This window comes from Myotis nattereri (assembly GCF_964212035.1).
Source record: "Myotis nattereri genome assembly, chromosome: 3".
NCBI classification, from domain to species: domain Eukaryota; kingdom Metazoa; phylum Chordata; class Mammalia; order Chiroptera; family Vespertilionidae; genus Myotis; species Myotis nattereri.
Genome location: NC_138077.1, coordinates 201,175,516 through 201,193,972, shown reverse-complemented (window position 1 = coordinate 201,193,972; position 18,457 = coordinate 201,175,516).

Genomic DNA, 18,457 nt, shown 5'->3' with positions numbered 1-18,457 from the left:
ATAAAGAAGAAATGATACCAATCTTCAACAAACTGTTCCAAAGAATGTATTATGAAATAACATTTTCTAACACAGTTTTGAGGTTGGCATAACCCTGATATGAAAACTTTGCAAGAAAGGAAACTTATAGTTCACCTCTCTTGTGATTAATTAACTTGTCTAAGGCTCAGTTCTTCATTTATAAAGTGGAGATAATAATAGTTATCTTCCTTGGAAAGTTCTTATACGGATTACATAAGATAAATGCAAAAATCCTTATCAAAATACAAGCAGACCAAGTCCACATGTGTACTTAGATTATTAAAGTCGTAACCAACTTCAGGTTTTTCTTTCCAGGAATAAGAGGCTTGGTTTAACATTTAAAAATAAATTACTGTAATTGGAATAGAATAAGAGAAATAAAGGATAAACTCATACATTTATATCAATAGGTGCTAAAAGTCATTTGATAAAATTCAACACTCATTCACAATTTAAAACTGTTAACAAATATAAAAAAATAGGAAATTTCCTTAACCTGATTAAATGTACCAACCTAAAACCACAGCAAACATCATACCTGAGAGTAAAATATTGAGAACCTTCCTCTGAGATTGCTAATAAAGTAATTGTGTCTACTACTTCCACTTCTGTTCAACATTGTACTGAAGATCCTAGCCAGAACAAGATTTTGTTGGTTGGTTGGTTGGTTGGTTGGCTGGTTGGTTTTTAAAATATATATCTTTACTAGAGGCCTGATGCAGCCCTAGCTTCGTCCAGAAGGATGTCTGAAAGATCGTTAGGCTATCTGGTCTAATTAGTGCATTATGCTTTTATTATTATAAATTTATTTCAGAGAGAAAGGGAGAGGGAGAGAGAGATAGAAACATTAATCACTAATTGGCTGCCTCCTGCACGCCCCACACTGGAGATCGAGCCCACAACCCAGGCATGTGCCCTGACCAGGAATCGAACTATGACCTCCTGGTTCACAGGTCAATGCTCAACCACTGAGCCATGCCAGCCAGACAATAAGATTTTTTTTAAAAAGAAATAAAAGATATAAAGATTATAAAAAAAGAAGCAAAAGACAATGTGGTTGTGTCAATTGAAAATCTAAAATAATCTACAAATAATTAATTGGCCAATTTAGCAAGCAATTGCATTTCCATATACCAATAATAATAATTAGAAAATGAAGTATAAAAATACATACATAATCTACAATAAAATAGAAAATATCAAATAACTAATAATCTAAAATGAGATGCATAAGATCTCTGCACAGAAAACTATAAACATTATTCCAAGAAATTAAGGACCTAAAACCAGTAGAAGACTATACCATGTTCATGGATTAGAAGACTCAATATTGTAAAACTATTCCTGCCCCAGGACCTTTGCAAGTGCTGTTCCCACGGCCTAGGTCAATGCTCTAACCCAACTCTTCCCAAGCCTGGCTTTTCCCATTCTTAGGACTCAGCTTAAATGTCGTAGCAGAGAGACCTCCTTGACCACCCTATATTCTCAGACATCACCCCACTTACAGCCTTCCTAACACTTACCAAGCTGGAATTGTTTTGTGTACACAACAGCTTTATTGTTTATTGAGAGTTCCTCCCCCCACACACTGGAACATAAGCTTCTTGGGAGTGCAAACTAGTAATTCTTTCCTGTTCACCGCTATACCTCTATCTCAATAGGACAGCGGTTCTCAACCTGTGGGTTGTGACCCCTTTGGGGGTCGAACGACCCCCTCACAGGGGTCGCCTAAGACCATCGGAAAACACATATATAATGACATATTGTTTTTGTGATTAATCACTATGCTTTAATTATGTTCAATTTGTAACAATGAAATCGGGGGTCACCACAACATGAGGAACTGTATTAAAGGGTCGAGGCATTAGGAAGGTTGAGAACCACTGCAACAGGAGTTCAACAGATCAGAGTTGCATGAATAAACAAATTAGATCAAGACGGGAGGCACTAGGCCTGGCCCAGACAGCTCAGTACATGTACCCTTCCTACTCCATGCTCCCATCGCAAGGATGGCATGCAGGGTGGGTGGGGTGGAACCCACGCCTCATCTATTCCCTGTCCTTGTCCATCCATTTCAGTCCACCCAGAACCAGAGGGCATGTGACAGGGCATCTGAAAATTAAAACAGATGCAATCATTTACTGATGGCTGCTCTAGACTGATTGCTGTGTCTGCGCCCTACCCACAGTATCTTGAATGCTCACTGCGAGCCTGTGAATTGGTTATTATGAACCTTTACTTACCGACTAGGAGATGGGGCTTGGACCAGGGAGCAGGTTTGCCTACCATGGCTGTGCAGCTCACAGCTGGAAGAACTTGGACTTGAACCCAAGACTGGTCCAAGGAAGGCCTGGGCAGGATTTCTGTGCCACCAGCTCATTTGGAAGCCAGGACAGTCTTGATACCTGTAGTTGGCAGAATAATGGTCCCCAAAGATGCTCGTGTCTTATTCCCCAAATCTGTGATGTGCAAAAGGGACTTTGTAAGTGTGCTCCAGCTAAGGGTTTGACGTGCCAGCAGACTGGATTGTCCCATGTGGCTACCTTGGGCCTATCTGGATGAGGGAGGCAGGGGTGTCAGAGTCAGAGAGAGAGATTGGAAGATGCTAGGCTGATGGCTTTAAAGACGGAACAGGAAGTCACAAGCCAAATCATAGGGGTGGGCCTTGGAAGCTGGAAAAAGCAAGGAAACATATTCTCCCCTACAGCCGATAGCCTCCAGAGAGAAGGCAGCTGGGCCGACACCTGGATCTTAGCCCAATGATATTTCTGACCTACGAATTATAAGATAATAGATTTGTGTTGTTTCAAGACAGTAGTGCCCTATCTGGTTTGGGTCCGTGGATAGAGTGTCAGCCTTTGGACCAGCTGTGGGCAAACTATGGCCCGCGGGCCGGATCCAGCCCATTTGAAATGAATAAAACTGAAAAAAAAAAAAGACCATACCCTTTTATGTAATGATGTTTACTTTGAATTTATATTAGTTCACACAAACACTCCATCCATGCTTTTGTTCCGGCCCTCCGGTCCAGTTTAAGAACCCATTGTGGCCCTCGAGTCAAAAAGTTTGCCCACCCCCGCTTTGGACTGAAGGGTCCCTGATTCGATTCCGATCAAGGGCACATGCCCAGGTTGCAGGCTCGATCTCCAGTGGGGAGCATGCAGGAGGCAGCTGATCAATGATTCTCTCTCATCATTGATGTTTTTATCTCTCTCTCCCTTCCTCTCTGAAATCAATAAAAAAAAATATTAAAAATAAATAAATAAATAAAGACAGTAGCAATTCATTACAGCAGCAATAGGAACATCATACAACCCCTCACTGTATTGGGCACGTCTGCCGCCCCAGTCTCCCCAATTGAATTGTGGGTTCCCTGATGGTAATTGCCCAGCAAACAGCAGTGGAGCATACAGTAGGCGTTCAATAATGACTCAGAGGGTGTAGTTCAATGGCAGGCGGGAGTAAGGGTTCACAGTGAATCCAAGAGGACATGAGGTGATTCCAGAGAGGATGGGGCAGGCAGGATGCTGGCTGGAGGGCCCCAATCCCACCGGAGACCCCCAAGTTGGGCCAATCACTCCCATTTCACACATGCAAATGCCAAGACCCAGAGAGAGCAAATGACCGAGACCCCTCAACAAGCTGGTGGCCAAGATGGGATTAGAAATTAGGTCCCCACTTCTGGTCATTCCCAGGCCTCTGGCCAGCCCTCCCCACCTCGGTGGATGAAGATGTCCCTCACCCAGGGACCAGGTGTGACAGAACCCCTGACAGGCCGGAGGCTAGAGGCCAAGGGCAGGCAGGGTGGGGGAGGAGTGTGGAGATGACCACGGCAGGCCCCTTACCCGGGAGTTAGCTCTCTGTCTAGCAGAGAACAGATTTGACCGGGGGTCGGAGACACAGATCTAGTCCCAGCTCTGCCACCGTGTGACTTTCAGCAAGCGCCTCTCCCTCTCTGAGCCTCAGTTTCCCCATCAGGGGACTGAACTTAATCTCCAAGGGCTTTTCTGGCTCTTGGGTGGGTGAACTGCCATTGGGCTGCCTTGCTCTCAGACCCTGTGCCCCTCCCCAGCTGGGGTCCCATGGCTTCTCAGCAAGCCACCTCCTCTCCAGGCTCTGCACTGGGGCAGGGGGACTGCAGTGGCAATAGGTGTTTCCCACCCTGTCCTGACCTTTGCCCCTCCCCTCCCCCTTACCTACCTGCTCAGTTGAGCTTCCAGCCTAACCCCAGAGAGAAGGGGACTAGAACTACATGATGCCAAAGGGCATTCGGCCCCAATGCCTGAGTCTCTCCTGCCCACAGCTCCCCATCACTGGGCCATCCGGGGCCTCCTCTCAGACCTTCTATGATCCCTGCCTGGCTAGACCCCTGGCCTCTGGTCCCTGTACTCTGCTGGCTGACCTATACTTTCTCCTCAAGCCTTCAAGCTCCTCTCAACCCCAACATCCTATATCCTTAACTACAGAGACTCTCCAGCTCCCCAAACCTCTTAAATTCCCATCCCATACAGGGACCTACAAAACAGTGAGTCCTAGCATGGAAACCAATGCACAGGGAGTGTCAGCAACTGCCTGGAGGACACACAGCAAAGGCACAGAGCCCCCCAAATTCGATGTCTCCATCTGGGACCACTCCCCAGCACCCACATTACAACCCAGCAATCCGCTCTAACGGCCTGAAGGACAGGGAGAGCAGCCAGCCCTGATGTCCGATGTCCAAGACCACAGAGATGCTATTCTTTCCTCGAATGAGCTCCTCCCACCCTGTGCCAGATTTAGCCATTTAATGCAGCCGGGCCTGTTTTGTCCCTGCCTCTGAGATTAGCTCTGGAACAGGCTTTGAATGCCTGCCCAGAGACACTCAGCTTAAAACACCGGGAACCAGAAAAAAAAAAAAATCGACCACATTTAATGGAGCCGTCAGCGGGTGGGTCTGGGCCGTCCATTATGTAGCCCTGCCTTACCAGGGAGCCCAGCCACGTGGCCGCCTGACCACAGCATTAAGGCGGCATTAGCCCGCAGGCTGGGCTGGGGGAGGAGCTGCAGAGCCCAGGCCTGGGGCCTGTCTCTTCTCTCCCCAAGGCCCAGAGCCCCAAGTATTTGTGTATATATATATAATATATATATATATATATATATATATTTTTTTTTTTTTACTGATCTCAGAGAGAAAGGGAGAGGGAGAGAGATAGAAACATCAATGATGAGAGAAAATCATTGATCGGCTGCCTCCTGCATGCCCCACACTGGGGATCGAGTCTACAACCCAGTCATGTGCACTGACTGGGAATAGAACTGTGACCTCCTGGTTCATAGGTCAACGCTCAACCACTGAGCCACGCCAGCCGGGCCCCCAGAGGTTCTTGGTGCCACTCAACAGGCAGCAGGGAAGGAGGCTCCCATCGGGAGGCTGGTCACAGCCTGTGAAGAGAGTAAGGGGGACTCTGGCCTTCACTTACAGGTGCATCTAAAAGGGCCAGAGTCACAGATCCAACCAGAATCAAGGGAAGGAACATAGACCCGCCTCTTAATGGAAAGAAGGCCAATGTCACCTGGTGAGAAGGGCATGTGGGTGCCGCCCCACCCCTGCTTCTTATGGAAAAGGGGCTTAGCCGTGGAGGGACGGTCTCACGCCCTTATCAGAGCTCCTACTCAGAAGCTCGGCCACTTAAACCCCTGCTCCCTGGAGATTTCTTCTGCAGATTCCTGGGCTACCCAATGTCCGGGCAGAAGCCCTCAGCCACACAGCAGGACACCTGGATTGCGCTTCTGCCTGCTGTGTGACACAGGGGAGGCCCTTGGCCTCTCTGAGCTGGTGGCCACAGTTCTGAGCCCGAGGGACCCCTCTGCGCGGACACACCTCTTTGTCCTGCGCTCCCAGGAATGTTGGTCTGTCTGAGAATCCACCAGCCAAGGTCTCCTCGACACCGTCTCTGGGTCGGTCCCGTGCAGGGTACGGGGCCCCAGTTTACCCCCTTCAAAGTCATGATCTCACGGCACAGGCCGGTCTGGAGCGTCGGTTGCTGCCGTCTTCAGTGAAGAAAAGCAATTTGGTAAACATGGATCTCCCAGATGTGAGAGAAGAAAGCAAACGGGACATCAAAGCCCCTTTTATGTGAACTTTCCGGGGCCACAGACGCAGCAGTGTGACAGATCGTATTTTCCAAACATGGCCACCACAGTTTCCACCCCACATGTTCTCCGAACGCTGCGGCCACAGCCCCCTTGATCTGGGTGGGCCTGAGAGGGCAGCGGAAGTGACACTATGACTCGGGAGGTGAGGTCATAAAGGGCAATGCAGCTTCCACTGGTCCCCTTGAAACGCTCCCTCCTGGAACCCAGACATCCCACTCCGAGAAAGCCCAGGCCACATGGAGAGAGCAAGTGGGGGGTGGGGGGACGGGGTGCTCCAGCCCACAGGCCCAGCTGAGGTCCTTGAGGATGCACCAGCCATCAGACCGGACCCTGGGGAAGCCTTTAGGGTGACTCCCACCCCAGCCACACTCTGACCACAACTGCATGAGAAACTAACGCTTTAGCCGAGCCCAGTCAATTCTCGCAACAGAAAGATCAGTTTTAAAATGTCATTGTCTTAAGTCACCGGGTTTGGGATGACACTTTGTGCAGTCACAGGTAACCGGAGCATGTGGCACATTTGCAGAGGTGAGCGAGGAGGGCCTGCCACACCCGGAGTGTCCCGCTCTTCTGTCCTCTGCTAAGCCAGGCCCCTGTCACGTGACGATGACCGTACCAACCTGCTCAGACTACAAAGCCCACTCCCACCGCGCATCTACCACATGCCAGTGTTTGACATTGTTCCTGTAACACTCAACCATTGCTGCCTCTTAGATATCTTGAGCCCTACTTTACGGATGAGGTTTCAGAAGCTCAGAGAGGTGGAGTGACTTGCCCAAGGCTGCACAGCCAGGGTCAGGAGGCCCAGGATTTGAGGCAGATCTCACTGGCATTCCTCCGCAGGCTGCCTCCTCTCTCTCCTGGGTGGGCTGAGGAGGGGAGCAGAGTGCCCGGGGAGAGCACCCAAGCCTGGGCCCCATCCTGGCCGTGCCTCTCATGGGCTGTGTGTCTTTGGGCAGCTTTCTTTCCCTCTCTGAGCCTCAGATTCCTATTCTGGGAAACAGGATACAGATGCAGGGCTGTTACGGGGAGTAGAGAAAATACAGGAACTGTGCTTTGATGATGACAAAAGAGAAGCTATGATGGCATCTGTTTCAAAAGGAGGAAGTTTAGTCAACCAGGCCAATCTGATAACTTCCTCAAGCCCTGGCCAGTGGTCTGGGCTCCAGATAGATCAGGCCCCATGGGTGGCAAACGCAGCCTCCATGCCCCCTGGCCAGATGGTCCCTACTCCCTCAGGATGGAGCCCTTTCCCGGGCCCCCATAACCTCCACCAGGCAGGAGTCCCAGCCGGGTCCCCAAAACCTCCTCCAGGCAGGAGTCCCAGCCGGGCCCCCATAACCTCCACCAGGCAGGAGTCCCAGCCGGGTCCCCAAAACCTCCTCCAGGCAGGAGTCCCAGCCGGGCCCCCATAACCTCCACCAGGCAGGAGTCCCAGCCGGGCTGAGCTGCCTCGGCCAGAGGCACCTGTTGGAGGGCCGTGGAGGAAAACCCGCCTTCCCTTCCCCCTGGTGAGCTGCCTTAAACAAACGTCACCGCCAGGCTGTGCTGTCTCCCCCGGTGGCCCCTGTGGACCCAGTTTCTGCCGTCTCCACCTGCCTGGACCTCAAGGCTGACCTGCATGGCTGACCTCAACACGCTCCTGAGCCCTGTGGCTTCCGTTGGGTGCAGCCAATGAGAGTCTCCGGCAGGAGCAGGACGGAGGCAGGAGAGGGAAGGGACCATAGCCGCTGCTCACAGCATCCCAGGCCCATAAAGCTGGAAGGATGCCTGAGAGCGAGAGCCACCTCCTCCAAAGAGGCCTCCGGGGCCCAGAGAGGGCAGGTGACCCACCCAAGCTCACACAGCGAGGAGGAGGCTAGTTCTCAGTCGTGCCCACTTTTGCGGGTGGGAGGCTGCAGGGGCCGCTGTGGGGCTTGAGCCCCAGGGCAGGGGCGTGTGCTGACACAGATCACTCCCCTCACTCCTGGTCCCCTCGCATTTAAAGGGACCCTCCTCTTCCCTCCATTTGAGATACTCCTTAGCCAGGATTCAGACCAGACACCCATCCCCATCCCACCCCCAGCCTGGGTGAGCCCCTAGTCCCTCTGGGCCTCAGTGCCCTTGCCCTTAAAGGGGGAGACTCACAGTGCCTGCCTCCTGGGGGTTAAATGAGATACTACTTTAAAAATCCCAAAGCAGCCCTAACCGGTTTGGCTCCGTGGATAGAGCATCAGCCTGCGGACTCAAGGATCCCAGGTTCAATTCTGGTCAAGGGCATGTGCCTTGGTTTCGGGCACATTCCCAGTAGGGGCCGTGCAGGAGGCAGCTGGTCGATGTTTCTCTCTCATCGATGTTTCTAACTCTCTATCCCTCTCCCTTCCTCTCTGTAAAAAAAATCAATAAAAATATATTTTTAAAAATCCCAAAGCAGCATCTGGCCCACAACAAGCATCCATCGTCCCCATGGCCCACCTCCACCCCAGGGCACAGAGAAGCCAACGCTTCAAGCTGGCAAGGCTTTGGGGTCAGTCTCAGTCCATTCGAGCTGCTGTAACAACACACACGGGCGGGCTGGCTCATTCACAACAGAAAAGTGCTTCTCATGGTCCAGACGCTGCAAAGTCCAAGATGAAGGCGCCAACAGGGCCATGTCTGGTGAGAGTCCTCCGCCTGGTTCATCGCTGGCATCTTCTCTCCTTGCTCTCACCTGGGGGAGGGGGCAGGGAGCCTCTGTTATAAAGGCACGATCCCATTTATTAGGCTCCTCCCTCCTACTTCAGCACCTCCCACAGCCCCATCTCCTACGGCTGTGGTCGGCAAACTGCGGCTCTCGAGCCACATGCGGCTCTTTGGCCCCTTGAGTGTGGCTCTTCCTAAGCCTTAGGAGTACCCTAATTAAGTTAATAACAATGTACCTACCTATATAGTTTAAGTTTAAAAAATCTGGCTCTCAAAAGAAATTTCAGTCGTTGTACTGTTGATATTTGGCTCTGCTGACGAATGAGTTTGCCGACCACTGGCCTAGGACCATCATCTTTGAGGGTCAGGATCACACATGAACTGGGGAGAACACACGCCTCCGTAGCATGGCCCATCCAGGCCAATCTGCCAGAACACAGGAGCAAAGGGAGCCCTCTCCTGGCCCCTCCCACTCCCTTCCCAACCTGTGCCCTTGAGGCGAGTGGGGGGGCGGAGGGAGGGTTCTGTCACCTCCTACAACAGCCTCCCCAGCTTCTAGACACCCCACCGCCTAGAGCTCAGGGCCTGAGCCGGGTCACCCCCATCCATCTGCTTCCCATGCCGGGAGGCCTGCCGTCACGCCACATGCCTGGTGTAGATGCATGAACTCCCTGGGCCGCAGATGGGGGGCTGGGGCCAAGATTGCTGGGGTGCGGAGACCTGAGTGAAGTGAGAGGGAGCCATGCAGGTATCTAGGAAAGGGTGTGGGGCAGAGGGAGCCCAGCAAAGGCCTGGAGTGAGAGGAGCTTGGCACGTGCAAGGGAGGGAGGGAGGGAGGGAAAGAGGGAGGGACGGAGGGAGGCGGTGGGAGGGAAGAGGCGAGCAGGTGCTGGTGGTGAAGGGCCTCAGAGGAAGGAAGAGGACACTGGTGTTCTGGGGGGGGCGGGGGGGGGCAGTGGGAGCTGTGGAGGGTTCGTGACCACGCACGCTGGGCTTGTAAATGCCAAACAGCGACCCAGACCTTTAGCAGCCCCGCAGGCGGCATCCTTGCTTATCTGCCCCCCATTCTTCATCACAGGAGCCTGAGCCCACGCCCAGCATGGCCAAAGGCTCTGAGAGCCACACAGGACAGAGCCAGGCGCCAGCCCAGGCCGGTCAGTCTCTCCAGCAGGCAAGCAGACCTGTGCTTCTGGGACACACGCAGAAGTCTGGGGCGATGACTCTCTCTCTCTCTCTCTCTCTCTCTCTCTCTCTCTCTCTCTCACACACACACACACACACACACACACACACACACACACACACACACACGTCAGAGCAATCCTGACAAAGACTGGCAGCCAGGAGCCCTTGGTCCTATTCTGACGGGCAGCCAGATCTTTAAGTGTGACCCTGGAGAAGCCATTTCCCTTCTCGGGGCCCCAGTTTCCCCTCAGAACGCTGCTAGCTCTTCGGTGCCACAGCCCTGCCTGACCGGGGCTGGACCTCTCCCACACCAGCGCTGCCTGCGGGCCTCCCAGAGCCTCCAGAAGCATCCTCGCCCCCCGGGGAGGCCCCAGGCCCCTCTTAAAGAGCCCACTCCAGAGACCAGTGGCTCCCCACGCTCCCAGGCCCCAACTCTGCCCCCACGCCCCACGGCCCAGCCTCCCCTGCGCTTGCCATGGGCTCCAGCTGCCAGGAGGGGGGAAGTGTGCTAATTCCGCTGGAGGCTCGACCCCCACGTTCATTTATTTCAGACATGACCTTTGATTTCTCGAGTAGAGTGTAAATTACATGTCGCCAGCATAAAATATTAAATCCAATTTATACTTAATTATTGATGCTATTATGTATTCTATAGTAATGGCATCAGAAATCTCAGCCCCCGCCCGTGCCCAGTAAATAGCTTTTTTGCATTAGAGGCTCCTTGAGGTAAGAAATCTTGCTCCGTTCCTTCTTAACCTTGTGATTGATGACTGTGGGGAAGTTCGTAAATAGTCTTCCAGAAATGTTTCTCTGGCCCTCCGTAGCTCCGAAGGAAGGTGGGGGCCGCGCTAATGATCGGGGCGGATGCCGCCCTCCCCACCCAGTTGGGGCGGGCGGCGGGCTGAGGGCTGGCGAGATGGGGACGGTTTAAGCGAAACCGTGCTGAGTGGTTTACGAGAGCAAAGGAGGGCCACGGCGGTTTTCTGGAGGCTTCAAGTCACATGTCATCTTCACATGGACACTGGGGTTTTGTTTTTTATTGAAACATTAATAATTCCGGTTTCTTGTAAAATATTCATGGTTCCTGTTGCTGCATGCAAACCCACTCTCGGCCGCCGCTTTTAATTTCCATCTCGGCCCATGCAGGCCTCTGCCGGCGACCACCCATGGCTCCAGTGCAATTTATTAAGTGGGGGGAACGGTGGCCATCAGCGGTCAGAGAAATCGCTCAGGGCTTCTCTCGCAAGCCAGAGAGGCCGGCGGCGGGCAGGGCTGCCGCGGGGCAGGCAGGGCGAGCGCGGGACAGGGCATGTTTCCAGCTAAGAGGACAGCAGCCTCACGGGCATGGCTGGGCCTCAGAACTGGGGGCGATGGGGGTGCAGTGTGGGGGAAGAGAGACAGGCAGGATGGAGGAGGCAGAGGGGATGGGGAAGGAGAGAAGAGGGCGATGGCGGGCAGGGGCTGGCATTGTGATAGAGTGCAGAGTCCAGGGAGAACAGGGTCCAAGCCGCAGCTCTGCCTCCAGCTAGCTGTGCAACCTTGGCCAGCGACTTAACCTCTCTGAGCCTCAGTCTCCTGCGGAGGCGGGGCCAGGCAGGTGCTGCATGCCTGGCATGTCACCCCTTCTCTGTCTGGTCACTGTCTGTGTCACACGTGGGGGCCCATGGAGGGCAGAGCCTGGGGAGACCTAAAAGGTTCAGCTCCTCTTTGAACAGCTGAGGGCGAGGCTCAGAGAGGAAGCGACTTGCTCACAGTCGCTGCTTGTGAGGAGGATGCGTGCTGTGCCCAAGCCCGAGCTCTGCAGCTTGGATTCTTTACATTTGGATTCGGAGAGCCAGGGCTCTGGGGATCACAACTGCTGGATCCATCCCAGAGCCGCGCCCCACCCCCTGCCCGCACCACCCCAAAGAGCCGTGATTAAAAGGTTTGACTGCTGCCGCAGCTGGGTCCCGCCCCTCCCCATCCGCCCTCAGGGTCTGTCCGCCAGCCCGGATGGACGCGATCCGCTCAGGAGCACTCCGGCATCTCCCTGGGGCCCCCCACTATTAGCGCCGCCACCAGAAGCCAAACTGAGTCCCAGAGTGTCAGCCTGAGAGCGACCTCAGCTGCCAGCGTCCTCTGCTCTGTGGCTGTGTGAGTGAGGAGACTGAGGCCCAGAGAGGTGACGTGGTTGCCCAGCGTTGCAGAGACACAAACAGAACCCCAGCCCTTTGGCCTCTGGCTCTCCAGGTCGACTGCCTGTGAGGGGTGGAAGGTGGACTGTCAGCCCCCAGACTGTCAGCAGGAGTGACCGTCGGTGCACACACCTGGGTGGCAGAACCCTGGCCTGCTCCGGCCGGAGGTGGCCCACCACTGGGGTGTGTTTCCTGAGCCAGACCCAGCTTCCCATGTATCTGCCCATAATCAGAAACATGTCCACCCACAGCTGGGCACACTCCGAAGCCAAGGGCCAGACAGCCCGTGTCCACATCCAGCAAAGAAAGCCTCTGCGACCCCAATCCCGAGTGTCAGCACGGAGGGGCAGGGGGACCCGTGTCCCCAGGGGGTGGGGCCTCCTTGGTGCCCCAGGCAACAGGCAGGCACCTGACTGGCCCACCTGCCCCAGCGGCAGAGGAGTGGGCACCAGTGCAGGAGACGGGCCTGACATCTCTGAAGCATGGCGCCCCCAACACCTGTTACCAGCCGTCTCTGGCACAGTGGGATTCTCAGAGAGTAAGCTAACGCCTGCTTCCCTCTGACTTCCTGCTTCTGCCTTTGTAGCAACACCTATGACGAGGGAGCCCGTCTTCTACGTGACGGCCTTCTCACCCTTCTCTTCTCCAGGTTCACTGCCCCAGGCCCTTCAACCAGTTCTCAGGGCACGGGCCAAGACGGGCCTCCCTTTTATTCCTTCCACGTGCACCCGCCGCGTGCCCTGCACACACCGCGCACACGACACAGACACTGAGCTCAGTCGGGCCAGCATGGACCCCTCTCGCCAGGTGCTGGGCTTGGCACAGGGGCGGGACCACCTGCACGCAGAGGGGAGGCTTCCTGGGGAAATGATGGTGCACCTGGTCCGGAGGGAGGAGGAGGGGTTGGCTGGGAAACAGGGGAGGCACCAGCATTCCCGGTGGAAGGAGCAGCAGGGATGCAGGCCCAGAGTCACAAGGGAGAGGAAGAGCAGGGAGTTCAAGGAGCCAACGCAAACTGGGGGTCCAGGCCAGACGGGAGGGCTCGCGGGGGGGTGGGGGGGGCGCGCCCCTGGCGGGAATCTGTGGGGAGCTTATTCAGTCCTGCTCCCCAGGACTTGCCAACACCGAGCCTGCTCACCAGATCAAAAGGGAAATCGCGTTAAGACTTTGTTCTCAGCAGTCGGGGCTTTTAGCGGCTGTCCGCTGGTCTGTTCTAGAACATCACAGCAAGGCAGGGCCTCCTGGTCGGTCGGAGATGTCCCAGAATCTGCCTATTCCTCTTTTTTTTATTATATAAAAGCCCCCTCCCTGCTGCCAGCCCACTGCTGCCGCCCTGAGGACCATTCCCCGGAGTGACGGTGGCTGCTGGGGTGGCCTGGGAGGTCTGTGCGGGGCTGAAAGGGCTGAATTCGTGTGAAGTTCCCGTGCGCTGCCCTGCGGTGTCCTCACCTATCTTGAGCTGTCATTTCTGTTTAACCATATTTGGTCTCTAAGTTGCCAAGAAACCATGTAGAGAAAACCAGTGTGGTTTGGGTTAAGCCCCAACAGAGTGTAGCCAGCAGCCAAACTACTTCCTTCTTCTTCTAAGGTTTCTCCTGACATCTCAGCCCAGAGCAGGCCTGAGAAAGTTCTCCCTGAAGCCTCCAGCCCCCCCCCCCCCACAGGCTCACCGGAGAGCCCCCCACCCCGTCCCTCACGGGGAACCTCACCTGGCACCGGCCGCGGGCGCCTCCCCTGGGAAAGATGGCCAAGACGCCTCAGTCCACCCCCGCAGAGTGCGGCTTCCCTCTGCTTTGCGCCACGGCCTTTCGGACCTAGGCGATCTGGACTCTTATTTGCCGAGTCCCTTCCAACTGATGCAGACATGCTCACCACTTGTTTCCTGCTCTGCCAGGGCCGCTGGGGGAGGGGTGGGGTGACGGGAGGAAGAGCCCCGGCCCCTCCAGTCTGCACGCAGTCCTAGACCAGACAGTCTCTAGTCACGGCATCTTCCCCGCCATTCCCCACCCCCCACCCCCGCCTGGAGGGACCCCCTGCCTCCTGTCATGGCCCCGCTCAAAGGGCACTGCCCCAAACCGGCCCTGATGTGCACATGGAAGTGTGTGCACACCAGATGGTCACCACAGCATTGCTTTAGAGGATTAATTAAGTCAACTCAATAAAAGATCACTCCAGCGCTAAGCACCAGACTGTCAGACATAGTTACTGACAATGGGAAGTTGTTCATAATACATGAAGTCAGTGGTTCTCAAACTTCAGGGCGCATTGGCATCCCTGATGGGCTGGGCGTGTTCACACAGACCACTGGGCCCACCCCCACCACCCCCCAAGTCCCTGGTTCAGTAGGTGATGGGGGTGGTTAGCGGGGGAGGCAGGGGGACAGGAATTGCATTTCTAACACGCTCCCAGGTGATGGTTGATGCTGGCAAGGTTCTCACTTTGAGAACTAAGGCAGAAGGCATACAAAATAAAATGCAAAATTACAGGCAGCACAATATTTTGGTTATGGATAAAAACACGATTAAGATATTGATAGTAATTATTCCTGAATAATGGGATTGATTATAGTTTTTTTTGTAATTTTATTTTTTATGTCTAATTGTATCTTCCAAATTGTCTGCTAATAAGTACGACTTATTTTAACGTTAACATTTAAGCAGCTCCTCTCTGAGGCCTCCCGGTCTCCCCCAGGGACAACCGATGACCCCTTCCCTCTCCCACTGCTGCTGGGGCCTCTGCCCAGCTCGTTCCTTCCCTGTGTCTGTTATGCTGTCCCCATGCTGCCTGTCCCCACAATAGGGGTAGATGCCTCACATAGGGACTCTGGCTCAGCCACCACATCTCCCCCCGCCCCCACCCCCCCCCCCCCCCGCCCTGAGGCCAACACAGCACCCTCCGCCCATTCAGTGGCCTGGGTCAAGCCTGAGCACTGCCTCTGTGTGGCTGCTGTTTGGCCCCTACTGTGGGTCCTGGAGTGGCCCATTCTGCCCCACCGGCCCCCAGTTTGGCCCTCTAAACACCCAATATCATCGCATCACCCCATTGGCAATATACCAGGTGCCCGCCCGCACCATTGAGCATGCTGGTACCAGGATGGTCATTGGCCCCAATGTCCAGAGAGTCCCTGCAGGCTGAGAGATGCAGTCTCTCCAGGCCCAGAGGCTGCATGATGCACACTGTCCTCACTCCGCCATGTGCCAGCTGTGTGACCTTGGATGGATAGACTTGGCATCTCTGAGTCTCAATTTACCCAATTGTCCAATAATGAGGCTGCATTAGAGAAGAAGCAGAGAAACTGCTACCCATGTTGCCCCTCCCCAACCTCACCCCGACAGGCACAATCACATCATTCCCTCTCCCTGAGTCAGGATGCAGCCTCCGAGTTTTTCTTAACGCCATTCTCCAAGCACCCAGCCTGGTGCTCCCATCAAAGCAAACCGACATTTAAGACGAAAGCTAATTCCCATTCCTGAGCTACATCATTCTCTCTTTCCCTGAGACCTAGAACAGTGCTCGTCTTTGTTAAGTGAGCCCACATGGACACATACCCGTTGTCACCAGTTATTATGAGAATGGACTCATTGGTAGCCGCCAACCACCATGTACCAACCCCAGACCAACTACTTCCTTTTTCCCAAGATCCCTGGCCATTCAGCTGGCGCCCTCTGCTGCCCATCAGCCTTACTGCAAGGGCCTTCCACCCCTAAGGAATTACCTGAGGACAGCGATGCCATTACACACTGGTCCAAACTTCCTCATCATGATAACCTCCTGGGTGGCTTCAGATGCCTCCGCTGCAAGCCGAGCAAAACACCCAGCTCGTCACTTTCAACTCTGTTTGGTCTCCTGCCCTCCTGCCCCCTCTCCCCCATGTGCCATCCACGGCACTGAGAGCTCAGTGGCCCAATTCTCTCACTTCACAGCCTATGGGACTGAGGTCAAGTGAGGAGAGGGGATTGGCTCAAGGTCACACAACCAGTCAGACCAGAACTCCAGGCCCCATATTCCCAGCACCCGGCCAGCCGGCTGCCACCACCACTCACACCAGGCGATCTCCCTCCTCTCCAAAGGGCAAGACAGGAAAGAAGCTGCCTGGCTGTGGAGGCTGCCAAGGGCCTCATTGATTGGTGTGGGGGTGGGGGAGTGGGGGGGTTGCCTGGAGCCAAGGAGCTATGGGCCCCCTTGGAGAGCATCCTGCGACCACTTTCCAAAGACCTGCCTGATCAGGCCTCCTCTCGCCTCTGAACGCATCTCCCCACCCCTGCCTCCCATTCACTCTGCTCCAGCCACAGTGACCTTTTGCCAACCTCGGGGCCTCTGCACTTTGCTGTGGCCTCTTGGGGGACCCTTTTGCCCCAGATCCTCACGTGTTCGGTTCCTTCCTGCTGTTCCTCCAATGTCACCTCCTCTAAGAGCGCCTCCTCGGCCACCTGCAGCCCTCGGTGCCGACCTGGGCTGCTGTAAGGCCTCACCATGGGCTGGTGGCTTAGAAACAACAGGGGTTTCCTCCTGGCAGGTCTGAGGCTGGAGGGCTGCGATCAGGGTGCTGGCCTGGTCAGGGTCTTGGCAAAGGCCATTTCCCAGGTTTCAGTCCGTCAACTCATATCCTCTCACGGAGGAAAGAAGACTAGAGAGCTCTCTGGAGTCTCTTTATCAGGGCGTGAACCCATCCATGAGGGCTCCACCTTCCAGACGTAATTAGCTCCCAAACCCCTCATATCATGACATTGCGGGGGAGGACTTTAACACGTGAATTTTCAGAGAAACAAACGTTTGTTCTACAAAGTTCTCCCGCACGCCCTCAGGCTGCCTTGCTCTGTTCTCTCCAGAGCCTCACACCTATCCATGTACCATACATTCACTGAGCAGCTACTGGGCGCCCAGCACTGGGCCAGCGCTGCCCTTCACTGCGTTTCTGCTCCTCGTTTGCTGTCTGTCTCCCCAGGTGCATGCCTCCTTGGGAACAGGGGCCTGCTCTGTGAAACAGCACCCGACACTAGAATGAGCAGTTCATATTTCTTGACAAAATAAATAAACTAGGGCCTTGGAAGGAGATAGGAAGAGAGTCCTGGACAGGGGGTCAAGGGTTGAGCGATCTGAGATTGAGACCCTCAGCTGCCGGGTGACGTGAAGCCCCTCACCCCTCTCTGAGCCTCACATCCCTTCCTGCCCTGGAAAGCCCCAGGCTCTCTGACCAGGAGACCTCAGGGAGCACCCAGGATGCAGCTCTGTCCCTTTGACCTCATGGGGCGGGGGGAAGGTGGCTCCTCCTTTCTCCCCTCTGTGGTTCTCTCCTCTGGTGCCAGGTCCAAATCCCTCCGGGAAGAGGGGGGAAGCCAAGGTGAGCCGGCAGCCCACAGTCAGCCTCCAGCAGAGCTGTGACGGCTGGGTTGCATCTACCCCGCTAGCTCCCTGCCCCTGGGGAGCTGGAGTAGCTCAGTCACTGCCCCCATGTGTTGTTGGATCAGGGAGTGGGGAGAGGGAGCCAGCAGCTTGACTGCTGGGCTATGGTACCAGCAGGGACAAGTCCTGCCTCATGGCCTCACTTGAGGGCACAGATGTCCAGGTAGGACCAGGCACAATGAAATGTCAGGGCACTGCTGCCTCCCTCCTTGCCTGGGGACGGGGTAGCAAAAGAGGCCCCAGGCCCCGGCTCAGAGCCACATGTGGCTGTAGGCTGCGATAGGCAGATCCCTCCCCTGCCTCGATTGGGGAAAGACACCTACTGCTCGGCGGAGTGAGCGAGGACTGAGCTGCTGACAGATGTGGGGACCATGTAACGCTATACTGAGAAGCAGGAATAGGGCCAGGGCCAGAAGCCTGGAGGGAACTCCAGAGAGCTGAGGTGGGGTTGGACCGACAGGCCTGAGAGCCAGAGCCCAGCCACATTCTCGGCCCATGGAGGATGGAATAGCAACATAAATCGGGCTGGTCCTTGGCCCTTTGTGAGGGCCTCCCCAGTGACATAGGGCAGGCAGGGCACCCTGTTCCTAGATTAATCCAGATAGAAACTGCTTTGAGGCAGGAACCAAACTAATTCATACTAGGGTGTCAATGACTACAGGTAGATTAATAGGATAGGCCTTCATGGTGGGGGGAGGGGGACACAAAACTTCTTGAGTTCAGAGCCTTTCAACGCATTATCCCAGGAAAACCAGTTTTAAGTGTGTGTGTGCGTGTGTGTGTTGAAAGAGTGAGAGAGAATTAATTGCTTATATGACATTTTTTAAACATATTTTTTATTTATTTCAGAAAGGAAGGGAGAGGAAGAGAGGTAGATA